This window comes from Aethalodelphis obliquidens, unplaced genomic scaffold, assembly GCF_003676395.1.
Source record: "Aethalodelphis obliquidens isolate GAN/ISIS:26980383/991018 unplaced genomic scaffold, ASM367639v1 scaffold2, whole genome shotgun sequence".
Taxonomy (NCBI): Eukaryota; Metazoa; Chordata; class Mammalia; order Artiodactyla; family Delphinidae; genus Aethalodelphis; species Aethalodelphis obliquidens.
In genome coordinates, this window is record NW_020837946.1 from 55,472,260 (window position 1) to 55,494,797 (window position 22,538).

General features: G+C 42.6%; 1 protein-coding gene and 1 pseudogene across 1 annotated transcript in view; both read left to right on the forward strand.

Moving 5' to 3' along the window:
* Positions 1 to 372: 372 nt before the first annotated feature.
* The window catches only part of NFE2L2 (NFE2 like bZIP transcription factor 2), a 76,193-nt gene continuing 54,027 nt past the window's right edge, over positions 373 to 22,538 (forward strand). The window contains exon 1 of the mRNA XM_027127372.1: positions 373 to 391. The gene's annotated coding sequence lies outside the window, so the exon portion shown is untranslated. The remainder of the gene's footprint in view (positions 392 to 22,538) is intronic.
* LOC113605098 (putative uncharacterized protein FLJ44553) lies at positions 8,482 to 21,109 on the forward strand (annotated as a pseudogene).

Genomic DNA, 22,538 nt, shown 5'->3' on the forward strand with positions numbered 1-22,538 from the left:
TCCCCCAGGAATATAATCTTAACTGGTCAGTCTGGAATTTCCTGGTCAGCACTAATGAGGTAATCCACTTGTTAGACCCCTTCCATCCTCCAGAGAAAGATGAGGTAATCTGCTCTTTCCTTGTCCTACCCCCTTCTGCTTATAAAAGCCTTCCATTTTGTACATCTCCTTTCTGTCCGCTACATGGGATGCTACCCAATTCATGAATCACTGAACAAAGCCAATAAAATCTATAAAATTTACTCAGTTGAATATTTTTTTTAACAGATTTGGTGGCAGCAGTGGGATCTGAAGTGAACTTCTGATGGCTTCAAGACAACAAGAAACACAGGCATGGTATTCCACAAACCCACTGAGTTCTCTGTCTTCCTGCCATTTCCGAAGGCCATGGGTAAGTTCCTCTTGGTTCTGAGTTTCACTCTCTTTGGATTGAGCTCCTGATTTAATTGGCTTTCCAGCCCAGGGCAGGTCAGTTTAAGCTAGCAGACAGTTCCACCCAGAACTAACCCCTAGCCCTTGGTTCAGTTTTCAGTTCCCCATTTGATTGGAAATCTTAGCCCTTTGTTCTGTGACCAGATTCCACACTGGTAACTGTTGGCAATTTAGTCTGCAGTTTCCCATTTGTTTGGAATCAGCTTGCAGTCCCCATTCTTTGGGGTCTCTTGTTTCAATTCTCTCCCCAACCCCTGTTCCACATTGGGAATGGCTGGCAGTGTGCACAGTGCCTTCTGTTGGCCAGTCTGCAGTAACGTTTCTTTGGTTACTGCGTGGTATATTAAGGTTCACATGTTTGTTTTGTTTTGTATGAAAGGCTATTATTGACAAGGATCTTGGAAGCCTAAAAGCCACAAAAATTGGTGGGCATGGATTGAACACTTAAAAGCTATTAGAGTACTTGCCACCAAACTCTAACACTCCTGTGTTAGGATGAGTTGGCCATAGAATGGGTAGGTGGACGCTAGGTCACCAGCCAACCTCAAGAAAATTTGCAGGCAATGAAGTACACTGTAAACCACCACACAATTCCCAACCAAGCAGCACATTCCCTTTTTAGTATTAGTTTGACTCCAAAAGCTTAGCTAAATAAATACATAAATAAATAATTAAAAAATAATAAAATTTAAAATTAATTAATAACTCTTAAATTCTAAAGAGTTAAGCACACCACCTTCCAGCACACCTGCTTATTTTATGTCTAAGTAAATTGACCTGGAAGCTGTAGATTTTTACAAAAATGGCAAAATCTTACTAAAAACAAGCTAGGATTACAGTGGCCATTATGGGGAATGTTCCAGTTAGACAAGATCTAATGAAGTGAACTTGAAAACAAGCGTTCCCAAATTAAACAGAATGAGATACATATCTTAATGGGTATGCAGAAGGCTCCAAAAGGCTTCATGATTCCAAAATAACTTCATTGAAAGATTCATTGCAAAGGCTGATAAAAAATTCAAGACACAAGAGGTACCTAAAATAAAAGACTGTAAGACTGGCATGGCTCCTACTGTTCCTCTCTATCCTCATTTACCTGAGTATTCACGTTCCACTAATTCTCTGTCTGAACTGCTTTTCCATTCTGAAGAGGCTATTAAGCAGTTTAAAATAAAACCACCCAAGGTTGCAGGCAGTTCTCCTCAGGTATCTTTCACTCCTTGGTCAAAGACTGAACTAAGGGCCACACTTAAAGAATTTGCTAAACCCAGAGAGGATTAAAAAACAAGCACTTCAAAAGTTTTTTGAAGAATTTAGAGTCATTATCGGGCCTATGACCCTGGTCTGTCAGATCTTTATCAGCTTGTGCACATGCTGGTAGAATCTGGTGAAGCACAAAAATGAAGGAAGCAAAATGCAAAACGCTGAGGATGATAATTTGAGATCCTCAATCTTCAGCATGGTCCCCTATGGACCATAAAATGCTCTCAAATTAGAAACTGATCTTTTAAGAGTCGTTCCTAGAGTCTTCTTTGGTCTGTTATTCAGACATGCAAACAAAAGAAAGATGAATCTGTGACAGACTTTAAAGCTCATCTGGAAGCGCTCTTCCTACAGCTTTCTGCGTTTCATACAATAGGTGAGGTCACCCAACCTGCTATAGCTACCCTATTTGTAGATGGATTATGTCCTGAGGTGAGTGGATTAATAAAAAGACAAAAAAATGGGATGGGAGGCTGGCTACCTGTTTGACTGAACTTGTGACCGTAGCTGAACACTTTGAAAGGACTTTGGAACAAGATTGTAAACAAAAATCCACCAAAGCTATTGACTTTAAAGTTATAACGGCTCCAAGGCCAGCTTGGATGCTTGGGTCCACTACATCACAGTCTCCTAGGAGGGGGTCTATCGTTAAATGCTGACTCAGGGGTTGATGTCTCAGTTGTATAGTCACTTGGGACTCTGGAAAAGATAATGTCCTCAAACAGCCTATGAATAATTTTCAACAGACTTGTAGGTATGAGCGCCCTCATATCGACCCTCAAAGGAGGGCCCCTGTATGGGCCCCTCCCAGAGTTGATGAGACTGAGGGATTTTCTGGTAAACTGTTACGTTATTCCCTTAAATAGCCAAGGGAAACTAGAATTAAAATCAGTGGAAAACCTTGCCAAATTCTGGTAAATACTGGAGCTACACTCTCTACTTTAAACCCCACTCAGAGCCTGCAGATGTGGTCCTGGAAAAACTGGCAGAAGCCAAGCCTGCTAAGGGTGAGAATACTTACCAGAGCGCGCTCTCCCAGATCTTTGTCTACAGCACCCAATAGAGAGAGAAAAATAAAATATCTTTTGCACCTTCTTTGGGGACAACAAAGGAGTTGTTTAGCACTTCCAGAAATATCTACTGTTTGTCCTGGCTGAAAATGGACAAGATATTTAGAAGGATTTTTAAGCAGCTCTGTGGTCAGAAATTGACCAGTCTAAAAGCTGATATTCAGGCCCTGATAGGAATTTTTTTAGGCCTCCTCCACTAAGCTAAAATAAAACTATGTACACAAAGAAAAAGAAAAACCTTCTAAAGATGGGTGGAACAACCTATGATGTCATTTAACTTGCAACCCAATTCCTTGAAGAATTAAAAACAACTGTTCTTTTCTTATGAACCTTTACAAAACCAGAAATGCTCCAAGAACTCTTATCTAAGTCATCTCTTTAAAATATAAACTTCAGGGAGGTAATTCTCATTAGAACAAAAAAAGTGGAAGGGGAGGTCATTTTAAACTTAAGCAAATGAAAAATCTCTTATATTCTTCTCCACAAATATTAGTAAAAAGCTCTAGCCATCTGAGCAGGTAACCTTAACTTATTTCATCTACCAGAAAACATTGATCCAACTTCTTTTATAACTAGTAAGTTTTGTATTATTATACCTGATCTATGGCAGTAATTTTAAAACAGAAGCTATAATATCTCCGTTTTCATCTGTCTATATGTTTGCGTGTGTGTGTGTGTGTGTGTGTGTGTGTAATAGATGTGTAGTATTTTCTACCTTTGGATGGTAGTACCAAAATTAATTTGTAAAAGAACTCTACTTGTTTTTTCAAGTTCACATTATTTGAAATAATTTTTGGTAAATAAAAGCTACTTTAAGGTTGTTGGATTAATTAAAAGAGGTATGTCTTCAGAATTATCAGCATTAAAATAATGGAGGCATACTTATTCTACTTAGGTTTCTTGGTCAAACAAGTTCATGTAATCTTTGTTACACAATTTGTCAGCAAGAAAAATAGCTTGGGATGACAGCTGACTTTGTCTAATGTCTCATGAAATTTCTGCAGGTAGTCTAAACATAATTATCCCGAGTAAGTGAATTTAATAGATATAAACAGGATAGAAGTTTTTAGGTGAACTTTTAAAATAGTTTCCCCAAATCTTTTTGGTAAACTGAAACCTTAAGGTTTTGCTAAGTTAAATTAAATGATGGATAGTTATTATATATCTAGATCATTTCCAAGTGAGATAAAATGCTAAAACATTAGTTGCTGAGCACAGGCTTTTCTACATTTGCTTCCTTTCCCAGAGGACTAAAGATACTTGGATTTATTAGTAAACATGTTTCATGCCACACTGAAAACTTTACTATGAGAAAGCATATGTTTCTAGAAATTATAAAAAGTATTTATAAATTTGTCATTAGAATGCTAATATAACAGACAGTTCACAATTGTTTACACATATATATACATGTATTTATATATGTTTACATATATATATAATTAAAGCTACTAGAAATAATAAGGGAAACATCTCCATCTGCAAGGAAAGTAGGATGTATGTTTTCAGTAAAAGAAGGTATAAGGAATAGAGATGCATTTTTGTTGAGGAAAAAGAAAGTAATTTTGTCCTAAAGTGAGACTGGTTATTTCAGAACAAGAAAGAGGAAAAACAAGACAAAATTGTAAAGGTTTGTGGAAAAGGAATCTTGGGGATAGAATTTTACATGTAGTCAAGCTGGCTAAGATTAAAATGAATTTATTTAAGTGAATGAGTTTTTAATATCAAAAGTAAGCTGGTACAATATTAAAATTTGGTTTTCTCACTGTTGAAAGGACAGGATTTTTTTGGATTGTTGGTCTGCTCTTAATATGACGTTGTAAACAAAGGTTTTTTTTACCTTTTAAGTGATCTGTCTAGAGAGCAAAGATTCTGTGTCTTATCAAAATAATTTCCTGTGTTTGTTGTTTTTATCAGGTCTTTGATTACTTGAGTAAACCTAGTCTTCTTGCTATTAAAAGAGCTAAATTTTGCTCAGAACTATGTAACCTTCTGTATTTGCATTCAAAGTCTTTGTCACTATGGTTAAATGGCTAAGTATTGTTTCACAGTGACCTATGATCCTATATGACCAATTGTTTTAAAATCTTTTGATATTTGTTTACGAACTTCCCAAAATCAAATTCTAAATAAATTCTTTTTGATTTATAACTAACTTTAGGATTTCCCAGAGGGTCCCTGGAAAATCACAAAAGATTTGTTCTTTCTCCTTATAAAAAGGGAGAGGTTAAACTAATTAGGCTTATTTGATATATTAAATTACATGAGAAGCGTTGTCAAATAAGAAGTAATATTAAGCCTTCTTTATGTTGTATTTGTATAGGTATATGTTATAAGTGTTCCAGAAATTGAGAGAAATTCTTGGAAATCTGATATGTTCTGGTCTAATGTAACCAGTCACAATTATTATCTTAAAATGTGTATGTCACAGAAATAACCAAATTTCCTTGTCAATTAAGTTGTAAAAAAACTCTCATCAGATCTTTTTTTTCTTTTCTTCTTTTTTCTTTTTTAGATCTTTAACCATGTCCATTTTTTATGTCTTTTATCATTTACAGAGTAATTGTTTTACTCTGATGCTTTTGCAAAAGTGTTCTTGCAAAAGTGCTTCATCTTTAAGGAGATTCATGGAAAGGACTTTGAAGTACAGGTTTCTAGTAACTATAAGATCATAAAACTGAACTGGGTAAGAACTTCCAGAACTAATGGAAAAACTGGATTCAAGCAAAATAAGTGTTAATTACATGGGACTGAACGAACTGAGGAGGATGACTATAATTTTTTATGACTTTTTGTTTGAAACATTGCTGGTTCCTTAATGGTTTTTTTTCCCAGATTTAAGGAAACCTTTTCTCTTAATTTATACATGACATGTAGCAATTTGGTAAAGTATACCTTTGTAAACACAGATGAAACATTTACTTTTTCTCCCTACCTCATCCCTCTATAATTAGAAAATTCTTGAGTATTCTTCCACAGCAATAGAGTTAGCCATTTGCGTAAGTTCAGTATGAATCAGTTCTCCTTGTAACAGGACACAATTGGAAACATGGGCTATATTACCAAGGCTTTGACTGGAATGTCATATTTGAGAGAGATATACATGGACTCAGATATGACCAAAGTTTATATGGTCAGTCACTGTAAGTTTAATGCAGACAAATTGGTTTAACTTTATCTTTTTTTTAATGGGGGAAACTGTAGAGAGAAAAATTATGTTTGCACCTTTGTAGCTATTATATTCTAGTTCTATTAATTGTCTTTAAGGTTTTGCTATATACCTATAAACTGGTCTGGATTCTAAAGTCTTATAGTTTCCTCAAATACCTTGCTACATTTCCAGTTTTCTCCCCCTTTTCTGATTTGGAATCACTAAGAACATAGAATGCCCTTGAACTATATCAGATCCTCCTAACTACCTAGATGGCAGCCAAACTTCAGGGATTTGAACCTTAGGTATACATCTCATAGCTGTATTCAAGTCAAATGGACTAGGAAGAGAGGTAGCCGACTTAGAGGTAGACTGCTTCCTCTCAAGGCGCTGGATCAAGACTTCGTGAAACCCTTTCTTCTCCTTCTTCTCTTTACTCTGGCATTGACCTGGAAAGATAACACTATTGTCCACATCTCCCAAGCCATTGCTAAGGAGGGTATCTAGAATCTGGAAAAACTTTTTATTTCAGGCTAGGAGATTTACTTCCTGAATGCACTGAAAGCCTAACTGACCCCTGGCTTGAATGGGCAAATTCAACAATTTCTGCAAATGAAGCCATTAACAGTGCCACTTCAGTGGAAGCGGTTTGTGCCCCAACAAGATTTATCTTTGTATGTGGTGGTTATCATTCTCCTTTGGCCTATGGATGCCTAAATGGCTAGTGTATAACTGGGAACACACCTCTTAAGTTATCTAACCATGTCCCTAAACAGTCCACAATCAAACTGAGAAACCTCACTGGCCAACACCTCTGAATTTTGCATCATCGAGTTAGAAAGAACCTACCAGGCATTTTTCATGATTCAGAATTCTCTTCCTTTGGCAGGTCCCCACTTCTCTGGTTAGGAGTAAATGTGAATGAGGCTATGATCAGGAACGTCTCCTTAACTCTTGAAAGTATTGTGGAATCTACTGCTAAGAAAATAGCTGCCCAACAACAGTCCTTGGACTTTCTGGCCAAAGTTGGTTCTTGATAATAAGATAGCCCTTGATTATCTTTTAGCTGAACAAGGAGATACCTGTTCTGTAGCTAATACCACCTGCTGCACCTGAATTAACATTTCTGGAGAACTTGAAACTCAGTTACATACGATCACTAATCAAGCCACTGGCTTAAAAGGGTGACTCCTTCATCTAGTTCTTTCTTTGACTTATTTGATTTTCATTGGTTCGAGTCTTGGGGACCGTGGCTCTGAGGTACACTCCAGACATTGGGAATTATCCTACTAATAATAGTCATGGTAGTCTCCCTGGCATGTTGTATTCTCTCAAAAGCCTTAAATGCATGTTTGCAGCCATTAACCACTAAGCAAATGACCTCCCTAAGACTGGAATGCCAGAAAATGAATGAAGACAATGACCAACTAAAAAGTTGTGAGCCTGAAGTCATGACCTGTGAATACCACACAGAGGATCAATAAAAGCTGTGAGAACTACAGAGCAGTAGCCGAGAATAGCACTAACACCTTAAATTTTTCTTGTCATACCTCTCAGTTAAGCTGCCCAAAGGATGGGAATTGTTAAAAAAGAGACAACAGGCCCCAAATGGAGTCACCTGTGCTAAGCCCATGTCAAAAAACCAAGACTTAGTACCTAACCTAATTGCAGTTACAACTTCGCCCAGGAATGTGATCTTAACCAGTCAGTCTGGAATTTCCTGGTCAGCACTAGTGAGGTAATCCACCTGATAGACCCCTTCCATCCACCAAAGAAATGTGAGGTAGTTTGCTCTTTCCTTGTCCTGCCCACTTCTGCCTATAAAAGTCTTCCATTTTGTACAGCTCCCTGGAGCTCCTTTCTATCTGCTAGATGGGACACTGCCCAACTCATGAATCATTGAATAAAGACAATAAGATCTTTGGAATTTACTCAGTTGAATTTTGTTTTTTAATAATGGCTTTATGAAGGTGGTATTGTAACTGAGCTTTGAAGAATAAGTAGGATTTGGAAATGCAGATATGGGGGAATGGAGAGTGCCCCAGGAAGATAAACTATGAACAAAGGTGATGGGAAAGGAGGTCAGAAGGTGTGGAGTGTTTGTTTGTAGCAGAAATAGTTAGTAGTTCAGTTTAGCTGGTATGAAGGACATGTGAAGAGAAAATGATGGTGAAAATTTAGCTGTAACAATAGGTTGGACTTATGTACAGGGCATACACAGGCATACTTGAAGATATTGCATACTTGGTTTCAGAACACCACAGTAAAGCGAATATCGGAATAAAGCAAATCACATGAATATTTGGTTTCCCAGTGCATATAAAAGTTATATATATGCTATACTGTAGTCTGTTAAGTGTGCAATAGCATTATTTCTAAAAAAGGGAAAAAAACAACAATGTACATACCTTAATTAAAAAATAATGCTGTTGGGAAAATGGCTCTGATAGACTTCCTTGATGCAGAATTGCCACAAACCTTCAATTTGTAAAAAAAAAAAAAGGCAATATCTGCAAAGCGTGATAAAGCAAAGAGCAATAAAACAAGGTATAACTGTATCAGGCAATGGAGTTCAGCCTTTATAATTTGGGCAATAGGAAGCCATTGAAGGTTTTTGAGCAGGAAAGTGGTGTGCTCACGACCATGCTTTCTGAACTCAGCAACCAGGTGTGACATGTATTAGAAGAGAGATGAATGTGATTGTAACAGCTGCCGTTTCCTGAGTGCTAATGTATTAGTCCAGTTGTATGGTGAGAGTAACAAGGTAAAGGTGGTGGTGAGAACTGAGAAAGAACAGATATGAGATATTGGGGTGGTTAGAGTTTACTGAATTTGATGGATGTTGCATATGGAAGGCAAGGAGGGGCTCTCTGGCTTGGGTGAGTAGGCAGATAAAAGTAAGGGCCTAGCAAGTTTGGGGGGAGAAACTCAGTGTGTTCATTTGTTGACGCAGGGAATTTAATGTAGTGAGACAATTGGGCAGTGATGTCCAGGAGGCAGCTAGAAATGTGGGCCTTGGGAGAAAAGCTCAGGACTGGAAAGATTTTCAGATGACCTGCAAAGTTATACCAGTAGATGGAGAAACAGAAGACTGGATTAAATTACCAAGGGAGAGTAGAAAGAGTGGCAAAAGATGACCAAGGGTGAGTCCTTGGGGTACACTCATATTGGGGAAAGGGTGACAATGATTCTGCATCATAACCAATTCATCAGATTTCACTATCACCTGATAGCCTGTGGACAGGAGCAGAGAAATTAGACAGTGTGTCCTATCCAGAGTAGGGATCATCAGTATTGGCTGCCTAGGGAGGGCAGGGGTGATGGAACCAGGGGTGCTGGTCAAAGCCTTGCTAGAATGTCTCCCTATGGATCTCAGGCTTAGAAAGGGCTGTCCAGTCTTGGTTTTATAGGGGTTCCATAACAAAGTACCACAAACTGGGTGGTTTAAAACAAAAGAAATTTATACTCCTCCAGTTCTGGAGGTTAGAAGTCCAAAATCAGGGTGTTTGCAAGGTTGGTTCCTTCTGAGGACTGTGTAGAAGAATCTGTTTCATGCCTCTTTCCAAGCTTCTGGTGATGACTGGCATTCCTAGGTGTTCCCTGGCTTGTAGATGCATCTCTCCAGTCTCTGTCTCCATTGTCACATAGCATTCTCCATGTATCTCTGTGCCTTCACATGGCCTTCTTCTTATAAGGACACCAGTCATGTTGGATTAATGACCTTATCTTAACTGATTACATCTGCAATGACCCTATTTATGGATAAGGACACATTCTGAGGTACTAAGGGTTAGGACTTCCACATTCCTTTTGGGGAGGATACAATTCAACCAATAAAAGTCCTGATAGCAAGAAAGAAAGTAGTGTAGGTAGGGGGAGGAGGAGAGAAATGGGGGCTGGTCAGTGTGGTAGAGATGCAGGTGGAATTTTTGAACACTAGAGAACAGTGGAAGTGCTTTTCGCCGCAAATGAGTCTGAGTTTGAGATGACTGTATTGGTTTATACACATTTAATTACACCTCTAGGTTTAGAATATTTTTTTCCATCAGGAATTGACTTGGATATGTGAGTTGGGTGCTTTCCTAAAGCTCCAGCATAGATGGACCCAGCCCTCTGCAGAAACTTGGGGTGATAATCTGTTTGCAAGTGGGAGGCTAGGGGATTTGCCCTAAGCCATGTTTTATGGCAAGCCCATCATATTTATATGGTTTGTTGTTATTTGGGGTGACCTGGGGTTAGGGGAGCTGTTGGAAGTAAGAGAGGCCAGACTCCCAACCAACCTTTGGACGTTCACTGATCTCTAGTTTATCCTTTCATCCTGCTGACCTTTCCAGATGTATTGTAACTGTAGTAACCCTAATGTGTTAGTTGAAAATGGAACCAAGACGACATGATTTCCATGCTCTCAGACTCACTTTCTGGCTCATGCTCATCAGCAGAGAGGGCAGTGTGTGAGTTAACTTTTCTAGTATGGTAGTTCAAGCATTTGGGGGCAGCCTTTAGCAGCAGCGGTCTTACATAATGATGACACAGGCTTTTGCTGCCCTTGGAACAGTGAATAAGAAACTGCACACAACATAACACGACCTGTGTTATAACACAGATTTTGCAACTCACACAAACAGCAAGGTACACATTAAGTACAGTAGAATGGTTGCTTGTAGGCCAAAGGAGGAGGGTGGGGGGAGACCCAAATAAAGTGAGATGACTGATTGATAAAACAAGAGGGGGGCATTGCAGAGACTGATAAGGAGAGGGTACTACAGACTAAGGAGTGTGATTAATACAACCTCCTGCGTCAGAAGTTTTAAAAAACAAACAAAAAACAGCCAGAATATCTGGGTCAGAACTGCAAATCCACTGTTCACTAGCGTTTTGGAAGTTAGCTAACCTTTCTACAGCTCATCATCTGTAAAATGAGATAGTATTAGTACCTACCTCATGAGATTGTTGTGACAATGAAATGAATCTGAACGTATAAAGTGCTTAGAAGAGCACCTGGCACCTAGTGAACACTCAACTGGAGGGTTGAGTGAATTAAGTAAAATAATCCATATAAAATGCTTAGCACAGCACCTGGCCCATAGTGTTCAATCCACGTTAGTTAACTGCTGTTGTCATAGGCATCATCATTATCACCACCATCATTTCTTTACATGGCCAACACCATGCCTTAAATGAGAGAGAGAGAGAGAGCTGGAGACTGTTTTGCACCATTGAAAGACAATGCTTTCTACTATGCTAATTGCTAATTCCACCTTCATCATTCCTTTTGTGTAATCTTGGGCAAGTCGCTTCACTTCTTGCAGTATTGGTTTCCCCAAGTAAGCCTCCTACACCTGTCGTCAGCATTAAATCTCACTCTTGGCACATCACTCCCTTGGAAGCTGTAGTGCTGGAACCCCGCACTTAGTTGTATTAGTTGCTGTGACAGGACCCAAAGCAAAGGCAGGGGCCTGATCCTCAGGGAAGTCACAATGGTCCTTGTGAAATTGCCTGACCCCTTAGGCATGTCACGCCCTCTAACACAAGCCCTATCAGTGTAGCCTACTTGAACCCCAGATATGGGGTCATTGGGAACTATTGGTGCCTCATGGAAGCAGAGGCCCACCCAAGATGGGATAATCTGGGTTACCCACCGTTGTCTCATGGATTCTACTCATCTTGTTCTGACCTTTTCTGTTTGGAGTCGGAGTTACCAAGGACTTGCTTTGTCAGTTGTTGTACTGTTTCACAGCTCTTCTCTCATTTAGTCCTCATAACAGCCCTGTGAGGAAAGAACTGTTACTCTCATCACTTTGCGAATGAGGAAACTGAGGCACAAGGATGCAGAGTCATTTGCCCCAGGTTATACAACTAGTAAGTGGCTGAACCAGTGGCTGAACGCTTGCAGCCTGGCAGCAGAACCTTTGCTACTATACCACTCCTTGGAAGTTCCCAGGGAGTTTGGCAGTTTGGATCCAAAGGGAAATTGGACGTAATCTTGATGCGACAATTTCACCTTAATGAATTTACCTGATAGGACTGTTTGACTGGCTGTTTGAATGCTTATAATGGCAAAAACAAACAAACAGGAAAACAGCTAAACATCCATTTATAGAAGACTGTTTAAGTAATTTACGCTACATAGTTGCAGTGGGATGATGCAGACTCATGAAAAAGAATAATGTAGATTTATATGCATTAATATGAAACTATCCCCAAGATGTAGTCCTAAGTGAAAAAAAAAAGCTTGCACAAGTATGTACATTAAAAAAAGATTGCAGAGACTTCCCTGGTGGTCCAGTGGTTAAGAATCTGCCTTCCAATGCAGGGGATGTGGGTTCAATCCCTGGTCGGAACTAAGATCCCACATGCTGTGGGGCAACTAAGCCCGTGCACTCTAGAGCCCTGCGCCACAACTAGAGAGCCACCGTGCTGCAACCAAGATCCCACATGGTGCAACGAAGACCCAATGCAGCCAAATAAATATTTTTAAAAATTGCAGGGCTTCCCTGGTGGCGCAGTGGTTGGGAGTCCGCCTGCCGATGCAGGGGACACGGGTTCGTGCCCCGGTCCGGGAGGATCCCACATACCGCGGAGCGGCTGGGCCCGTGAGCCATGGCCGCTGAGCCTGCGCGTCCAGAGCCTGTGCTCCGCAACGGGAGAGGCCACAACAGTGAGAGGCCCGCGTACCACACACACACAAAAAAAAGAATTGCAAAAGGAATGTATATAACACGCTATCATTAATACTTTTTTTAATAATTTTATTTATTTATTTTTGTCTGCGTTGGGTCTTCGTTGCGGCACGTGGGCTTTCTCTAGTTGTGGCGAGTGGGGGCTACTCTTCGTTGCAGTGCACGGGCTTCTCATTGCAGTGGCTTCTCTTGTTGCGAAGCATGGGCTCTAGGCGCATGGGCTTCAGTAGTTGTGGCATGTGGGCTTCAGTAGTTGTGGCTCACTGGCTCTAGAGCGCAGGTGCAGTAGTTGTGGCGCACGGACTTAGTTGCTCCGCGGCATGTGGGATCTTTCCAGCCCAGGGCTCGAACCTGTGTACCCTGTATTGGCAGGCAGATTCTTAACCATTGTGCCACCAGGGAGGCCCTCTATCATTAATACTTTTAAAAAAGAGGTGGACACACACACATACTTACTTGTAGTTTTAGCTAAAAAAAAAATGCCCCTAGGGCTTCCCTGGTGGCGCAGTGGTTGAGAGTCCGCCTGCTGATGCGGGGAACACGGGTTCGTGCCCCGGTCTGGGAAGATCCCACATGCCGCGGAGCGGCTGGGTCCGTGAGCCACGGCCGCTGAGCCTGGCGTCCGGAGGCATATGTAAGAAACTGGAACTAGTGCTTATCTCTGTGAGCAGAATTGGAGGATTAGAGATCTTCTGGGGGAGGCAAAATTACTTCTCATCCTTTTGTACGATTATGTATTTTAAATCATAAATGTTTATTTCCTTTTCAAAAATTATTTTAAAAGAGAACGGGCAAGAAAAGAAGAAAGACTCGTGGGAGGTATGGAGGTTTCAGCCCCTTCTCCGATGTTCCTGTTCACTCCTGGGTTTCTGGGGAAAAATGGTTTAGCATTGCATGCTAGCATCGTTTGAGTGCTTACTTTGTGGCCACTTTTGCACTAAGGGCTTGGTATGCCTTATCTCACTTAAACCTCACAACTATCTACAAGGCCATTTTATTTCACTTCTTTCTTATAGAGATTGCTCGCAAGCAGACCTGAGTTGGGAGTGCAACCTGAGTGGATTCTCCAGAGGTAATGAACATCTAGAATAGGCCTCCCTGCCACTAGCCCATGCCCATTCCATTCAGTTGTTAAGGATGCTGAAGGTCTCTTAGAACAGTGGTTCTCAAAATGTGGTCTCCAAATGGCAGCATAATTATCATCTGGGAACTTGTTAGAAATGCAAATTCTCAGGCTACACCCCAGGCCTACTGAATCACAAATTCTGTGGGCGTGACCCAGTGGATATGGTTTAACAAGCCCTCCAGCTGATTCCGATATATGTTTCATATTTAGAACCACAGTCCTAGGCCAATGGACTCACCTGGGAAACATTAAAAATACCAATGCCTGAGTCTTACCTCACCCCAGAGATTCTGATCTAATTGGTTTGGGATGTAGCCTGGGCATGAGTTTTTCAATGCTCCCCAGGTGATTGAAACCACTGTGACCTAGACCTTTGGAAGCAGTCCCCTGCATCTGGGAATGGCTGATGGCACAGTTAGAGCATAAAATCAAGCTGCGGAGACTAATAAATATGTAGGAGCATCACAACTTTCCAATTTTAAGTCCTGTCCCCTTCCCCAAACCCTGCACCTAACGCAGGAGGCAGAGCCATGGGTGGGCGATGCTCTTTGGCTGAGCAGGTATGAACTTATTACTTTGAGCCCTTTAGTAGTGTTACTTACTTTTTTTTTTTTTTTTTTTGGTACGCGGGCCTCTCACTGTTGTGGCCTCTTCCGCTGCGGAGCACAGGCTCTGGACGCACAGGCTCAGCGGCCATGGCTCACGGGCCCAGCCGCTCCGCGGCATGTGGGATCTTCCCGGACCGGGGCACGAACCCGTGTCCCCTGCATTGGCAGGCGGACTCTCAACCACTGCGCCACCAGGGAAGCCCGAGTGTTACTCACTTTAAGCCTACAAATTCAGTCTTTAGTGAACACTGAGAAGAGGCAGGAGAGAAAATATCAAATTATCCACAAAATAATTTAATGGGGGAAATGAGATCTGTAAATGGCACAGTAAAAACCTAATTTTACCAGCTCACCATTTCTTGTACTTAAATATTTTGTACTGAAGATCACATCATATCACATCTCCAACAAAAGAGGGGTTCAATCAGCGTTTTGTCTAGTCAGTGAATCCACTAATCAATAAATGAATGAATGGATGTCACTGAAGGAGAAGCTGATTCTGTCTTTGGCATCCACGGCCCAACTTACTACCAATGCCATTCTTGGAGTGGAGTGTGGGGAATAAAAATCCATTGACAATAAGTGTGCTAAAATCAGGTGCTAGAGCTGAATGTCACCCTAAGGGGACTATAAACCCTGATGGGAGTGGAAGGGTGAAGCCGGTGGCAATCAAATATTTCCAGGTTTCCTCCCGGGAATATAGTAGGATGGCACTTCCCCACCCCCTTGGAGTTCTCTGTGGCCGTGTGACTTGCTTGGGTCACTGAAATAAGCATAAGTGTTGTATTTTGCTTCTACACAAAAGCTTTAAGAGCCAGTGTGTGATTTGTCCTACCTCTCCGTAGGGTGACCAACCTTCCTGGTTGCCTGAGATTAAGGAATTTTCCAAGGTGTGGGATTTAAAGCGCTAAAATTGGGCCACCTCCAGGGATTAATGTTTCAAGTAGTGATCATTCCATAAGCTTGGGTCCAGGAATGAGGGCAATTCATCAGACAAGACTCAGAGCATTGAAATAACTTGCCGGGGGACACACTGCTAAGATTGGAGATAGGTTCCAGGCCATGTCTGTCTGACTTCAGAGACCACGGTCATGCAACACTCCACCTGGGTGTAGGTAGTCTTTATTACAGGTATCTTTTTAAATTTTGTTTTCAACTGTTGAGACTCTGGTCCACAAAGGCAGGTGAGAACACCAACTTTCCCAAATTCATTGAATGACACTCATTCCACAAACTGGTGTCCTGGGCTACACAAAGATGAAGAAATGCTATCTATGATTTCTTCCCTCAAGAACTATATAATGTAGAAGGGAGATAGACATGTACATAGCTCTCTGTATCACAAGACAAGCTGATAGACATTATTAAAACATTTTGTGTACCTTTCTGTATTTAGAAAATTTACCACAACAAGCGCATATTAGTTTTTTTTAAAGCGTTTATTTTAGAAAGCAACAATGAAAAACAGCTAAAGTATTTTTACCCTTCAGGTTACCAATTCTCAGCACATCAGTAATAATAACAATAATAATAATACCTAGAGAAAGTATATTAATGCTTTCTTTTTCTGAAGGTCAGTACCATTTATTCAAAGATGATGGTACAGTTGCACTTACCTGGCTTCAGTAGGATAGCAGCATTGAGATTTCATTCTATTATGCTGACAAATTTCCCATTGTATTCATGGTTCCTCATTCACCCTGTGTGACCAATGGCCCAAGTATGCATGCCCACTGGGCAGGATTCTCTGCTATGGATCAAAGACAGCTAACTGGTCCAAAGGAGGGTAGTCTTTGTTAAGGAATGAAGGAACCAACCCTCCCTAAAGATCATTCCCACTGGTCAAAGGTATTAGAATAAAACCTTATCCAGAGAGGGTGTGGTGACCGGACCTGAGGCAGAGGAAATTTGAAGCCCAGGACCTTCCAGGATAACTGGGCTCTCTTGCCAGTCCTGGACAAAGAGAGTGTGGTTTCTGGAGAAAGCATGACTGTCCTGCTGTCTGCAGTTGGACAGCCTCCCGGGCTGCAGGGAAATTTTGGTCTCTGAGTACAGTCAATAGTACCACCTGCTTTGGTGACTTGAGCAGGAGTTAAGCAGCAAATGTGTGTATGTTGGAACTGTTTGGGGAATGGAGATGACAATAAGCAAACAAACAAAACCTACTGCTTTGAGATGTTTTGTAACAGCTGTGCTCCCTACAGAATGGGTTTCCTCATTGCCTGGATCCAAGAGCATCTTCTGGGTCCTCCCTGTTCGAACGCTGAGTGTCCATGGAGAATATGAGCCGAGGAGGGAGGGGGTGCTGTCTCCCAGCTAAGACCGGGCAGCAGTCATGCAGGTAAAATCTCAGCAGCTGTGGTGAGGTGGTGCAGAGGGCCTGGGGTCTGTCAACTCCAGGTGAGAGATTTCCCCCAGGTCTATTGGTGAATGTGCTTCCTCTGAGCAAGCCATAGACAGGGATGTCATTGTAACTTGTGCCTGTGACATCTTTGCCCAAGAACAGCACAGATTGAATTTTATGTTCTTTTTTTTTTTTTTTTTTTGCGGGACGCGGGGCTCTCACTGTTGTGGCCTCTCCCGTTGCGGAGCACAGTCTCCGGACGTGCAGGCTCAGCGGCCATGGCTCACGGGCCCAGCCGCTCCGCGGCATGTGGGATCTTCCTGGACCGGGGCACGAACCCATGTCCCCTGCATCGGCAGGTGGACTCTCAACCACTGTGCCACCAGGGAAGCCCTGAATTTTATGTTCTTTATAATATGGAAGGAAAGATATAGACTTGCCACTTCTTCATGCCTTGAGACATCTCATAATATATGTTATACGTGATATGTGTATATATATAATAATCATTATATTATTATCCTATTATTCTATTACTATGCCAGTCAGGAGAGGCTAGATAGGCTGCATTAACACATAACCCCCAAATATTATTGACTTAACATGATAAAAGTTTACATCTTACACCACAATTCAGTGTAGGTAGGGGGCTCTCCTGGGTGACTCCTTCAAGTGGTGACTTTGGGATCAGGCTCCTTTCATCTTAAAATGCCATCAGCTTGGGAATTCCCTGGTGGTCCCGTGGTTGAGACTCCATGCTCCCAATGCAGGGAGCATAGGTTTGATCCCTTGTTGGAGAACTAAGATCCCGCATGCTGCATGGTGCGGCCTAAAAAACAAACAAAACGAACAAACAAAAAATGCTTCAACATTTGGCCTCAACAGTTGCCACCAAGGGAGAAAGGAGTACGTTAAAGTCTGTGACTACGTCCACTACTTCTGCCACATCCCACTGGCAGAACCCAATCACAGGGTCCCATCCTAACTGCAAGGAAGCCAGGAAATGTCTTTTGTGTGCCAGGAAGAGAAAACGAAATTGATGGGTGTCTCGCCAATCTTTCCTGCAAGTTTCTCCAAGGTGAGTTATTATGCAGTATTTTTCTTCTAATTATGCTTTGCATTTGATACCATTTAGGCTGCCTCCTTGCTTTGTACTGTATTCTGTGACATCCACGTGCAACATCCCATTCCTCACAACAGCGCTGTGAGTTGTCAGGACAGATTTAATAGGGGAAATGATTGAGGACCTCGAGACCCAGAGTAGTCACATGACTTGTCCAAAGTCACACAGTACTGTGACAGAGCTCTCTCTTAGGTTGTCAGTCTCTCCACTACACCACCCTGTCTACCCCAGAAGCTCAGACTAGATTAGGCACAGATCCAAGTGTGCAAGAAATATATTTTTATTCTACTATAAATCAACCTAATTTATCTTTTAAGCCCCTGCTCTCTCTTGGAAGGTGTCAGCAATGAGTCCCGTCATTTTATATCTCTCTGCCTTCGAGGGCGTGTCTGGGTTTGGGGTGGGACATGGCGGGGGTGCAGGGGTTAGTGCCAAGGTACTGGGGGATCCATGTGCTCCTTAAGTCAGCTCTTTGAGAAGGCACCAACCCAGATGACTACAGTTCCTTCTAGTGTCCCCACTGATAGTGATGCATGTGTGCCTCCTTCCTGCCCACACGGCCCATGTGTGTCCAGCAGCTCCCTGCTACTTTGGGGCCACTCCAGGGTCCGGGAAGCTTCGTAGACCCACACGCCACAGCCATGCTTCTCTCCAGGCTTGTGCCTTTCCGAGGAAGGAGGGGAGGGGAGGAGGGAAGGACGCACTCAGGCCTTTGCTCTCTCATTTTTCATCCATCTCTCCTCCCACCCCAGTGAGAGGAAGTGTTTCCTCATCTTCCAGGGAAAACCCACTCTCCCCAAACCTTTTTCCTCCAAATAACTTTGGCTATACACCAAATCCTCTCCAGTCCTCTGAGGGCATTTATAACACAAAACGCAACTCAGAGAAGTTTCTCGTCCTTGTTTTGCTTTTTATCCTGTCACGTCATTCCCCTACCTTGAGGCAATGAAACAAGGGCCTGCTGTCCAAGGCATGGAGGTGGGGACAGGGAATACCAAGAAACAAACCATTTCTCAATCACATGTGTATCACATGTAACTTCAGCAGGTCCTGGTAGAGTGAAGTCTCTGTGTCATTTTCCTGCAACTAACAGTGAGGGGAAGAGGCATTAATGGAAGTTATTATATTTGGGAACTAGCAGGTTAGACCCCTTTCTGCCTGATTGGTCTTTAAATGTACACTTCCCCCTCCTCCACCTTGTCCCCTATGGCTCCACCCGCAAAGGATTGATCTGACAATCTTGGTGATCAAGTTTTCACTTAAGAACTGATGACCTGGTCTTCTCAGAGGAAAACTCACAGCTGGGAAAGCCTGTCTATAGATGATTCCCTAGTCTTCTAAATGTGGAAAAGGGGATTTGTTTCTCTGTGTGTTTAAATGTTTATCACTTCCCCTACCTCAGTTATGAGCATGCACCATAGAGGTAATCTGTTCCCAGGAGGACATGTCATTGTACATGTCATCCATAGTGATGATGGGAAAAGGAAGCATTAAGACGACTTAGGTGGAAAGATCACTTGTAAGAGCTGCAGAAGTCAGACCAACTGACAGGCAAAGAAGTGCTGCCTTAAAGCAAAGCATCATGTAAAAAAAAAATCTGACTTGTACCAAATCCTATTTGCAAAGTGGATTTTAGAATCATTTCAAAACACACTAGGCTTTCAAAAGATGTTTGTTTTAGAGTGCAACTGGCCTCTGGTCAAAAACTGAAGTTTCGGTAATGCACAGTAACAATTGTTGTATAATTACTGGCCACAAAATACCAGGTGCCCAACCAAGCCTTTTCTACCCATTTAAGAGAGCCACGCCAAGCAAAAATGCCCTGCCTAGCCATACCCAGAAGTTCCAAAGCTCAACCTTTGTCACCAGGAAGGACAAAGGAATTAATTCACAGAGCAAAGCCATTATAAGGCACAACCAGGTGTTCTGTTGTAAACACCTTTTGTTAATACATGTTGAGAGTTGAACTTTCTCATATTTAAAGGAGGCCTGCTTGAGAGAGAATTTAAACCAAGCCAGGCCCAAGGTTGTTTTCTTTTTTAGATGTGTGACATCATAACTATGGGGTCTACAGAGTAGGGAAGCTCTGGCTTTGGAATCCAAAGTCTCCCCCAGCTATCCTTTGACCTAAGGATGGTAGTGTTCCCTGTTCTTGTGTGAACAGATTGCTTTAGCATCAAGGGAATGAACTCGAAGAGAACAGACAAAACGCAGGAATGTTACAGGGAAGAAACATATTAAGAGACCTAAAGATGCACTTCCTCATTATATGTAAAGGAAGATATTTCCTAGATTCCTGGAGCTATAAAAAGCCAAGTGAATTTGCTTAAGTTAATAAATTTTATTGAATTATGATAATACCACAGCAGAATGTTTTGTTTCCTCTCTTTATTGCTTCCTGTTAGTTACCGAAAGAAGAAATCCAGTGTAACCTTTTTGTACTCTATAATGATGAGGCTCTCTCCTTTGTTTCGCATGTGCTTCCCAATGTGTGTGTTTGTGTGCCTACGTAATTAAATTGATAAGATGGATGCGTGTGTGGGGTTGCTACAAACACAGATGTAAGGCTAAAGGTGGGGCCCAGTTTTGTTACAGCAAAACCCCATCATAAAAGCCCTTTGCCAGGTATTGGAACTGATTGTTCTGGACTGAGAGGAAAGGCAAAATCTTCAGTTCTCAGAATGACCTGAAAAATCTGTGGTATGAACCTTATTCTTCTTTCCTAACCCTGGGATTAGAATGAAGGTCCACATTCAGCTAAGATGACTAATCTGCTTTGGTTTGTCAGTGTCACATGTCCCAGAAACAGTCTGGGTCCCCCTGGGTTCAGCTGATGGACCCCGAGTTCTTCTTCACCAATAGCGGCAGAGGCTGAGGCGGCGGCATGGTAGAGTGGACATCACTGAGCAGGGGGTGTGAGCCAGGGGCTATCTGAGCACCTCCCTGTCTTCTCTCTGCGTCCCCTCCAGGTTAGTGCCGATCTGCATTTCACACATGAGGAAACCAAGGAAAAGAGATAAGTTATTAACCTGAGCCATGTGGAATTCCTGTTTTTGCAGGTCAGAACAGTCTAATATCAGCAAGTTCGTATGATTCAACCTAATATTTGCCCAGTTAGTAGGTTGTGATTCCAGAGTTTGAACTCTTACCTACCCCCAAAATGGTAGCTGCATATCTGTATTTCAGATGGCAGGCTAGGGCTCTGAGCAAATGCATTCAAAACTAAATAAACAGGGCTTCCCTGGTGGCGCAGTGGTTGAGAGTCCGCCTGCCGATGCAGGGGACACGGGTTCGTGCCCCGGTCCGGGAAGATCCCACATGCCGTGGAGCGGCTGGGCCCGTGAGCCATGGCCGCTGAGCCTGCGCGTCCAGAGCCTGTGCTCCGCAACGGGAGAGGCCACAACAGTGAGAGGCCCGCGTACCGCAAAAAATAAATAAATAAATAAACAGTGCTATCAGTAGATGACTTCCTTTCTTCTCCAGTCTGAGGTTTCAACTACTGGCTTTATTCACGTCATGGTGTGAAAGTTGGCTGGAGCCAGACAAGACTGCCCTGCCTGTGGCTATTGTTTTTGCTGTGAAGCTGAAACCAGCCCATCAAACCAGCTCTGTCAGGCTGGCTGCCTCCCAACCTGCCTGCCTAAATGTATCTTCCTCTCAGGATGGCACAGAGACATACACCCCATCTCCCCAGCTGAACTCCCACCGCTGGAACCACTCACCTGTGACCACATGCCTTCCTCCTAGAACCATTGTTAAACTCCTCTCAACTTCCCCTGTTAACACACTGATGATTAGTTTATCATCAGATTATGTGAGCTCGGGGCTTGTATCAAGTGAATTTGGTTTGGAGCTCACGGGTAAGGTCAGGAGCGTGAGGGTGGATCATAGACTATTAGATGCAGCAGGAACGTTAGAAGCTGTGTTGGCCGATCCCAGCATTTTACAGCCGTAGAAACTGATATACAGGTGCCAAAGCTTTGGTGTCTTGATTGTGGAATGACCACATTTTACCTGGGACCGAAGGGTTTCCTGGAGTGTGAGACTTGCAGTGCTCAAACTGGGAAAGTCCTGGACAAACCAGGACGAGTTGACCACTCTCCTTGCTTGGGAGCCCCAAACTCTTCTGATTCTCTGGGCAAGTCAGATTTGCGCAAGCCCTGACAGCAAAGGCCCCACGGCTGCTTGGTACAGCTCAAAAACCCCAGGTGGAGAAATGACAGCAACACAAACTTACACGGCACAGTTTAACCCCGGCTCGCTCCCCTGAACGGTCAGTATCCAGGCGTGAACTTGGATGCCACGTGGAAGCAGCCATGTGAGGTAAGGTTGTGTCTGCCTCATGGCTGACTGAACTCTTAGGCTCTTGGGCCAACTGCATTTGGGAAAGCCGGGTGGATTGAGTCAGTCTCAGAAAATAAGGCTGTGGTCTGCTTTATTGACTTCCTAGAGAGGGCCACTGGGTCTGCCCCAGCCATGCAGTTCACAGAGCCTGCTAGGAGAGGGCCGCTCTGTCTTGTCTGTGCTCCATGTGGCTGCATGGAGGGTGGAATGGAGAAGTGGTCAGGCAGGGAGAAGGGTCAGCAGGGTGCCCCGTGCTACCATCGCTTCCTCTTTCAGAAGTTTTGTCATTCAGAGGTTTTGAATCCTGCAGTAGGCAGTTATTCTTGGCTAACTTTGGACTTTTTCCTTAAATGTCAGGCATCTAATTTTTAAATATTTCTTGGTTTTACTTCTCCTC